This window comes from Sapajus apella, unplaced genomic scaffold (assembly GCF_009761245.1).
Source record: "Sapajus apella isolate SASKATOON/1434 unplaced genomic scaffold, GSC_monkey_1.0 scaffold89, whole genome shotgun sequence".
Classification (NCBI taxonomy): Eukaryota; Metazoa; Chordata; class Mammalia; order Primates; family Cebidae; genus Sapajus; species Sapajus apella.
The window spans coordinates 473,969-483,113 of NW_022437029.1; the positions used below are offsets into that span (position 1 = coordinate 473,969).

At 53.4% G+C, this 9,145-nt stretch overlaps 1 long non-coding RNA gene across 1 annotated transcript in view; it reads right to left on the bottom strand.

Moving 5' to 3' along the window:
• The window catches only part of LOC116534725, a 162,867-nt gene that overhangs the window by 98,966 nt on the left and 54,756 nt on the right, over positions 1-9,145 (bottom strand). The gene's annotated exons all lie outside the window — the stretch shown is intronic.

The window sequence follows — 9,145 nt, forward strand, 5'->3', positions numbered from 1 at the left end:
CCTGGCAGGAGAGGGCTGCGCAGGAACTAGTGCTCCCAGAAGGCTTTGGGGCATGACTAGGAAGCCTGAATTGGTCTGCCTTGGTGGTGGATTCAGACTTCTTGCCTGACCTACACGGATGGACAGGCCAGAATGGCCACTGGATTGAAATCACTGGAGGCGCCTGGAGGGAAAGGGGAACAAAGGCACTGGTCTGGACCTGGGTGTCTGCATCAGTAACAAGCCCCTGCAGTTTCAGATGTGGTTGCCCCAGGGTAAATACAGAACCCCTGTGGCCTGACACCCTCCTTCCTGTAGATTAGATGAGAACAGGGCCTTGGCTTAGGAGGAGGGAGGGCAGGCTCCTTTCAGAGGCATCGTCCCCTCCCTCCACAAGCAGCCTGTGCCCAAACAGCTTCATGTGTAGTCCTGGAAAAACCCATGCCACCAATCTGGGGCGGGACCCAGTGCTTCCCAGAGGCCCCACGGCAGTGCCCTGGTGTGTCCTGGAAAAGCCGGGGCTGTTGCTGGCCAAGCAGACGACAGATGTCAGGCTGCAGGTGTGAGCAGGTCAGCAGGCAGCTCCAACTCGCACCACTGGAACTTGCCCTGCCCTCTGGGACTGGGGCTGCTGGAATTCTCATGATATCAGGCCATGGGAGGGGCCCACATAGTTTGCAGGTAGGGAGGCTGAGGCCAGGAATGCAAAGGGTCTTCCTTGTCCAAGGCCACCATCCATGATGACAGAACCCAGGCCAGGGAACGTACAGCATGCCCAACACCAGGGCGCAGTCGGTCAGACCAAAAAGGCACCCTATCCAGTCCCTGCCCCCAGCTGCCTCTTTCAGGAGCAGCCCGTGGAGGGGAGCTCAGGTGCCCTCCAAGCAAGGCCTGTGATGGGTGGAGGGCAGAGGGTGGTGGTCCCTGCTGTTGAGAGCACTCAGGCTCTACAGGGACATCTGTCAGCCTTCTGCCACCTTCCTTCTGAGAGATGCCAAGATGCCAGCCTGAGCACCTGCAGTGACCAGCCCTGAGCTCCCAACCGCCACATGTACTCATGTGCAGCTCACTCTCCAATCTGCAGAGGTTCAGTGGCTGATAAAGAATGGGGAGGGACTGGCTGTGGTGGCTCATGCCTGTAATTCCACACTTTGGGGAGCCAAGATGGGCGGATTACCTGAGGTCAGGAGTTTGGGACCAGCCTGGACAACATGGTGAAACCCCATCTCTACTAAATGTATAAAAATTAGCCAGGCATAGTGGTGCCTGCCTGTAATCCCAGCTACTTGGGAGGCTGAGGCAGGAGAATTGCTTGAACCCGGTAGGCAGGGGTTTCAGTGAGCCAAGATCTCGCCATTGCACTCTATCCTGGGCAACAAGAGCGAAACTCTGTCTCAAAAAAAAGGGGGAAGGGGCTGAGTTCTGCCCACCCTCCAGGCCCTGGGTGCTGGGCCACAGGTTATTGAGGTCAGATCCCCTGGATAAAGGGGAGGTGACCCTGTTGTGTGCAGTGTCCTGCCCAGGATGGGGCAGGGTCGCCTTCATCTGCAAAGCAACATTGGCCTGGCCCTGGCACAAAGATGGGCGGTGGCCGGGGGACAGGATTTGGGCGCAGACGGCTCAGAGCCGTGATCATGGCGCCCTCTGGAGGTCGATCTGGAGAATGCACCTCGCGTGAGACGTCTGTCTTGGGCCGGTGAGCGCCCTGGGCAGAACGCAGGGGACCCTGCTTTGGCACAGATGCTAGAGCAGGTTGTAGTCATGCTTCCAGGAGACCCTCTGGGCCCAGTGTCCCACAGCCCGGTACTAGCTTTACCCTACTCTCACTCTGCCCTCACGGTTCCAGAGAGTAGCGTCCCCGCTCACAACTGGCCTGAATGGTGGGGTCCGGCTAGTGAGCGGAGACTGAGGACAGGGACCAGGGCTGGAGACCTGAGGTAGGAAGGCGGGGAGGGGTTGAGAATGAGTGACCTCAGACTGAAGCACGGCCACGCCAGGCAGTGCCTTGGGGCATCTGGGAAGCACCAGGTCCACCCGAAGTTGGTGGAATGGGTTTTGGGTTTCGGCAGAACCAGGCCGCCAGATGGGTGCAGATTCGGAGTAGGGGAGAGCCGGGTTGCACCGAGGAGGTGCTCAGCCAGGAGAGTCTGGTGCAGCAGAGTGGGACAGGCAGCTGAGGCGAGTGCAGGGAGTGAGGGCAGTGGAGAGGTGACCTGGAGTCGAAGCTGGGTATGGTGGCGAAACTGACGGACTGCAGGGAGGCTCCAAGAACTGCAGGAGTCAAGGAGTTAGTCTGGGGATAAGAGGGCTGGCTGACAACCCTGCTGTACCTGGGTGCACTCGTGGGCGTGAGTGGAAGAGAAGAAGCCAAGGAACGAAGAGGCTGGGGCATGGGAAGCCTTGGAGTCACCACCTTTGGGCCAGGGTTAGGCAAGGAGTGGGGAGGAGGGGCTGGAGTCCACAGCAAGGCCACAATGCAGGGGCAGCAACAGGGGCTGGCAGCACCCCCTACCTCGGGGCAGCGTGGAGAAGCGGCCTGCACTGGAGGGAGCTGAGGGAGCAGTCTCAGGGTGGGCACAGCCATGGGCTGACAGGGGAGGGAGCAGAAGGGCAGCTGGGAGCACCCAGGCATGGAAGTGGGAGACCTCCGCTGCTCAGGAAAGGTTTGCACTCAAGACCAGTGGGTGGGCACGGTGCGATGTCTCATGCCTGTAATCCCAGGACTTCGGGAAGCCAAGGTGGGTGGATCACCTGAAGTCAGGAGTTCAAGGCCAGCCTGGCTAACATGGCGAAACCCCATCTCTACTAAAAATACAAAAATTAGCCGGGTGTGGTGGCACGTGCCCTGTAGTTCCAGCTACCTGGGAGGCTGGGGCAGGAGAATCACTTGAACCCGGGAGTTGGAGGTTGCAGTGAGCTGAGATTGTACTACTGCACTCCAGCCTGGGCTACAAGAGTGAAACTCTGTCTCAAAAAAAAAAAAAAAAATAGACCAGAGGCTGCTGACAGTGGCCTGAGATGTCTTTAAATGTTGATGGGTTTTTGTTTTTTAAGAGATGCAGGTCTTGCAATGTTACCCAGGCTGGAGTGATGCTGTGGCTATTCACAGGCAAGACCAGCATGCATTGCAGCACCCAAACTCCTGGACTCAAGCAGTCGCCCCACCTCACGCCATGGCAGCCAGCTAAATGTTTTTAAATAATTGCCAGAATTTAAAAATTAGATTTCACATAAAAAATGTGGATATCGGCCGGGCGCGGTGGCTCAAGCCTGTAATCCCAGCACTTTGGGAGGCCGAGGCGGGTGGATCACGAGGTCAAGAGATCGAGACCATCCTGGTCAACATGGTGAAACCCCGTCTCTACTAAAACTACAAAAAATTAGCTGGGCATGGTGGCGCGTGCCTGTAATCCCAGCTACTCAGGAGGCTGAGGCAGGAGAATTGCCTGAACCCAGGAGGCGGAGGTTGCGGTGAGCCGAGATCGTGCCATTGCACTCCAGCCTGGGTAACAAGAGCGAAACTCCGTCTCAAAAAAAAAAAAAAATGTGGATATCAGGCTTCTCTTTAAAAACCGGAATTTCTAGCCACATGGGAGCACTTCCTGGAGCTGAGTAATTGCTGCTGCCCTTTGGACAGGGTAACCTGCCTGTTCACCACAGTTGCCCTAGCCCCTATGTCCACAAACCTGAGAGACCCAGACCTTTGCCACCTGCTCGGGCTCCCCTGTTTGAGCCAGAGTCCTGTCGCTGCTCAGACAATAGGTGGCAGCTTTTGAGGCTCCTTCCCACCTTGGGGTTTCTTGGCCTCACACCCAGGATTCCCACCACCTGGTGGGCCTTGTCACTCAGCCCTCAAAGGGTCAGTGGATACAGAGGGAATCTCAAAGAGCTGAAGTCAGAATACAGGCCCTGAGGCCTGACTCTTCCATGGGTTCAGTGTGTCTGTAACGGTTCTCAGGCCCCTTACTGGCAAGCAACAGAAACAAACCCCAATCCAGGCAGGAGGGAGCCTGAGTGACTGAGAACTACAAGAAGAGCAGAACCCCCAGACCGCAGGGGGTGGGGGCAGCAGCCCTGCACGCCTTCTAACTGGCACTGCCATGGGTGAGCTGGAGCCGGCTCCTCCTGGCCCAGAGAGCACACTGCAGGCATCATTTCCCAGCTCTCTATTGACACCTGCTGGGAGCTTGAACTAGCCGAGGCAGGAGTATCTACAACCCCCAGATATTAGCACATGCTGGCCAGGCGTGGTGGCTCACACCTGTAATCCCAGCACTTTGGCAGGCCGAGGTGGGTGGATCACCTGAGGTCAAGAGTTCAAGACCAGCCTGGCCAACATGGTGAAATCCCATCTTTACTAAGAATACAAAAAGTAGCTGGATGTGGTGGCACGAACCTGTAATCCCAGCTACTCGGGAGGCTGAGGGAAGAGAATCACTTGAACCCAGGAGGTGGAGGTTGCAGTGAGCCGAGATTGCACCATTGCACTCCAGCCTGGGCCTCAGAGCGATACTCTGTGTCAAAAAGAAAAGAAAAGAAAGAAGAGAAAAGAAATCAGCATGTTATACACAACAAGGCTCCCCCGCCCCCAGCCAGGGGTCAATTACCTAACAGTAGGCACTACAGATTCAGCTCCAATTGCCTTCCCTCCCTGGGGTCCTGCTCCAGGATACGCTGTGAGGGGAGAATCTGATCTGAGGCCTCTTCTTACCCAGTAACCTCTGAGGCTGTTACCTTAGAGGAAGCATATCTTCCAGGTAGACGAAGACAGAAGCTGCCATGTTGGGTGACGCCAGGTGCGTATCTTTCTCTGGGCCTCCGTTCCCTCATCTGTGATATGAAAATGAGTCACTCCTATCTCAAGAGTGGTGGGCATTTAGTGAAAGTGCTCTGTAAACTAAAGTTCTAGTGAATGTGAATCATCACCTCCTTCCCCACCAGCAGTTCTGCTCTGCCAACCCGATGGCCTGCACCCTGTCCTTTACCTCACCACTTTTTAACATTCCTGACCTGCCACCTGGCTTCTGACTCACAGTCACACTGAACTTTGGATCCTGTCTGTGTCTGGATCAAGAATGGCAAGTCAGTTCCCCCAGGTATCAACTTTGACTGACAGTGGCTGTCTGCCTTTGCGGTTGACTCAGTGTGACAGTGATGCAATTGATTAGTAATGTCTGCCAAGGCCACAGGCAGTGGTGAGGAGGCTCACCTGCCACTTAGCTGCCATCTCTGTCTACATGCATGATGATCTAACCGTACCTGATGATGGGCTGTCTGATGTAAATCCGACCTCACTGCCACATCTTAGCCACAGCTCCTGTGCTGAGCTGCCTAGTTTCTCTCCCACATGAGAGCGGGTTGTGGAGGAGCAGGTCTTGGGCTGGGCAGCCAAATCCTGGAAGTCTGGGTTGGAGACCCCTTGCCCTTGAGCTACAGAGTTTGACGCCTGGGTAGTCGTTCAGGGAGGCTGCCCCTTGGGAGAAACCCAAGTAGGCTGTCCAAAAACCAGAAAGGTCTTTCCATAGCAGCTGGAGAGGGGTGATCTAAGATCCACACCAACAGGATAGAGTAAAAGTGGAACATTTCTGGTGTCATTTGTAGAGTAACTGCACTGCTTTTAGCTGGGCCATTTGGCCTTGGGTATGGGGATAATCAGTAGATATAAAATTTTTAAGTCATTTCAAGGCCAGGCACAGTGGCTTATGCCTGTAATCCCAGCACTTTGGGAGGCTGAGACGAGCAGATTGCCTGAGGTCAGGCCAACATGGTAAAACTCCGTCTCTACTAAAAATACAAAAATTAGCCAGGGGTGGTGGCGGGTGCCTGTAATTCCAGCTACTCGGGAGGCTGAGGCAGGAGAATTGCTTGAACCCAGGAGGCAGAGGTTGCATGAGCCGAGATCACGCTACTGCACTCCAGCCTGTGCAACAAGGTAAGACTCCATCATAAAAAAAAATAAAATAAAATCATTTCAAAATCCAGCTCTGATCAGCTCATCTCTCTGCATAAACCTGGTCCATGACCTTCCATTGCCCTCAAGTTAAAACCCAAATGCCTCAGTCAGGAAGGCTCTTCATGGACTCTGCTTCCTTCCCAAGGATCCCGGCTCACATCCATCCCACCCCCTGCCACCTACAGCACCCAGAGCCCTGCAGTCTCTGACTGGGCTGATCAATGAGGCCCCACTCCAGCTCCTTGGCCTGCCTGGCTGTCCCTCAGCTCTAGAAGGACATGCCACTCCTTCCACCCGAAAAGCATGTCATTGCTCCCACTTTTCTTTCCATCCTCTCAGAAGTTTCTTCCTCCAGGAAGCCTTCCTGGCTTAGGTACCCATCCCATGTGCCCCCACAGCACCCAGTGCTTCTCCACCTGCCACTGTGGACCCATGACTTCCTGCATCCCTGCCTCCCCTGACTGTCAACTCCCTGAGGGCAATTTGCGATCCCCATTCACCATCAACACCAAGTTATACTTAGCCCCATACAACAGGGGTCCCTTCCTTTTTTTCTTTTTACCTAAATTTATTTTGGTACATGTGCCCACTAGCGACATTCAGAAACACCCTGGTATTCCCACACATCCCAGTGGTTCCCAGAGGGTTCCTGCGTGCTCAGGAGGCAGCTCCAGGCTCTTTCCTACTTCATCTGCCCAGATGTCTGTGGTCCTGGGAAGAAGCAGCTCTTCCCACCAATAACCTCAGCCACATTCCCATCTGCCTTTGGAGAAGGAAGAGAACCTGCCCCTGATTCTTCTTTCAGAAATATAGCCACACCCCATACACACCCTGCACACACACATGAGACCAAGCAGGGACATTTAATAAGGTTTCATTAAAGTTTCTGGAAAGCGGTAGAAGGGACTCACAATAAGGACACAACTTACAACTGCTTCTTGACGCTGCCTCAACCCCACCCACACAGCACATGCCACACCCAGTTCCTGATGTGGGTCCGCATAAGGGTCTAGACCTCCAGACACCACCTGCAGCTCCAGGAGGCTCCACACCTTGGAACTCACTACTCAGAGCAAGGACAAAGGCTCATTTTCCTCCACCCTCACTGCGGGGCTTTTCTCTAAATCCTCATTTCCAGGATCAGCCTCCTTCCTACTGTTGGTTGGCAGCACCGGACCAATGGTGAAAATGCTTGAATATCTCCTCTGCTGAGAAGCAACCATCCAATCAAAATGGTGGGTTTGGGCTGACATCTGCCACTCCATCCCAAAGCTCCCCGAAGTACACTGAAGTCCTAACCCCCAGCACTTCAGAATGTGACCTTATTTGGGAATAGGTTTGTTACGGGTGTAATTAGTTAAGATGAGGTCACAGTGGAGTAGGGTGTACCCTCATCCACCATGACCAGCATCCTTGTAAGGAGACAGCCGTGTGAAGACATGGACACAGGGAGAGTGCCACATGAAGACAGGACTGGAGCAATGCAGCTGCAAGGAATGCCTGAGATTGCCAGCAAACCAGCTGCAGCCAGGAAGAGGTGAGGAGGATTCCTTCACAGGAGCATAGCTCTGTCAACACCCTGGCCTCCAGAACTGGGAAGGAAGAAATATCTGTTGTTTTGTTTATTTAATTTTGAGACAGGGTCTCGCTCTGTTGCCCAGGCTGAAGTGCAGTGGTGTGATCTTGGCTCACTGCAACCTCAACCTCATGGGCTCAGGTCATCCTCCCACCTCAGCCTCCCAAGTAGCTGGGACCACAGGCACGTGCCACTATACCTGGCTAATTTTACGCATTTTTTTAGAGATGGAGGTCTTACTATGTTGCCCAGGCAGATCTCAAACTTCTGAGCTCAAGCAATCTACCCACCTTGCCCTCCCCAAGTGCTGGGATTCCAGGCATGAGCTATGCACCTGCCTCTGTTGTTTTAAACCCCTGGTTTGAGGTACTTTGTCATAGCATCCCTGGGAAACAAGTGCAGTGGTATTCAAGGGATGACATACCTGTTCAGGATGAACATGCATCACAATCAACACCGCTTTCCAGGAGACAACGAGAACGCACGCAGGCAGGACAATAATGTTGGCAGCTTAATATTTATTCGGTACTAACTTTGTTCCAGGCTTGGTGCTATGCAAGTCCCAGGAGTTATTTCTTCTCACAACCCTCCATGAGAACGTTCTGTTCTCATCCCTGGGTTCCACAGGATGAGGCTAAGAGAGATTGAGCTGCCCAAGGTCACTGGCAAGAACAGAGGCAAGATCTGAACCCTCAGACCCCAATGCCTCATGATGCTAAGATGCAGGGACCATGGGTCGAGGACAGTGGGATAGAAGGAGAAATCAGAGAGGGACTTTGGATGGTCTGGCCGTGGCTAGAGCCTTCGCTTTCCTCCAGTTTCAGTTTGTTGGCAGGATTTGCCCTTTTCAGTCTGTCTTCAGTTTCTCTATTCTGCTTCTCTGAGGAGGAGTTGAGCAGTGAACTGCTGGTGCGTGCAAGTGTGTATGTGCTATGTGTTTGCGTGCCCATGTATGTGGCCCGCACCTGTGTCAGAATGTAGCTGTAGCATCGAATAAAAGATTGCTTCAGCAGGGCACTGTGGCTCATGCCTGTAATCCCAGCACTTTGGGAGGCGGAGGCAGGCAGATCACCTGAGGTCAGGAGTTTGAGATCAGTCTGGCTAACATGGCGAAACCCCATCTCTACTAAAACTATAAAAATTAGCCGGGAGTGGTGGGGCATGCCTGTAACCCCAGCTACTCAGGAGGCTGAGGCAGGAGAATTGCTTGAACCCAGGAGGTGGAAGTTGCAGTGAGCCGAGATTGCGTCAATCCTCCACCTCCTAGGTTCAAGCAATTCTTCCGCCTCAGCATCCCGAGTAGCTGGGACTACAGGTGCGTGCCAAATGCCTGGCTAATTTTTGTATTTTTAGTAGAGACAGGGTTTCAACATATTGGCCAGGATGATCTCGACCTTTTGACCTTGCGATCCACCCACCTCGGCCTCCCAAAGTGCTGGGATTATAGGCATGAGCCACAGCGCCCGGCCTACACTTTCTTTCTTTGTAAATTACAAATATATAGTCAGATGCAATTTTAAAAAAAACAGTGCTATACATTGCTGATGAGAGTATAATTTACAACAGGACTTTTGTATATGTCAAGAGCTGTAAAAATATTCATCCCCAAAACTATATATACCTATCTATCTATCTAT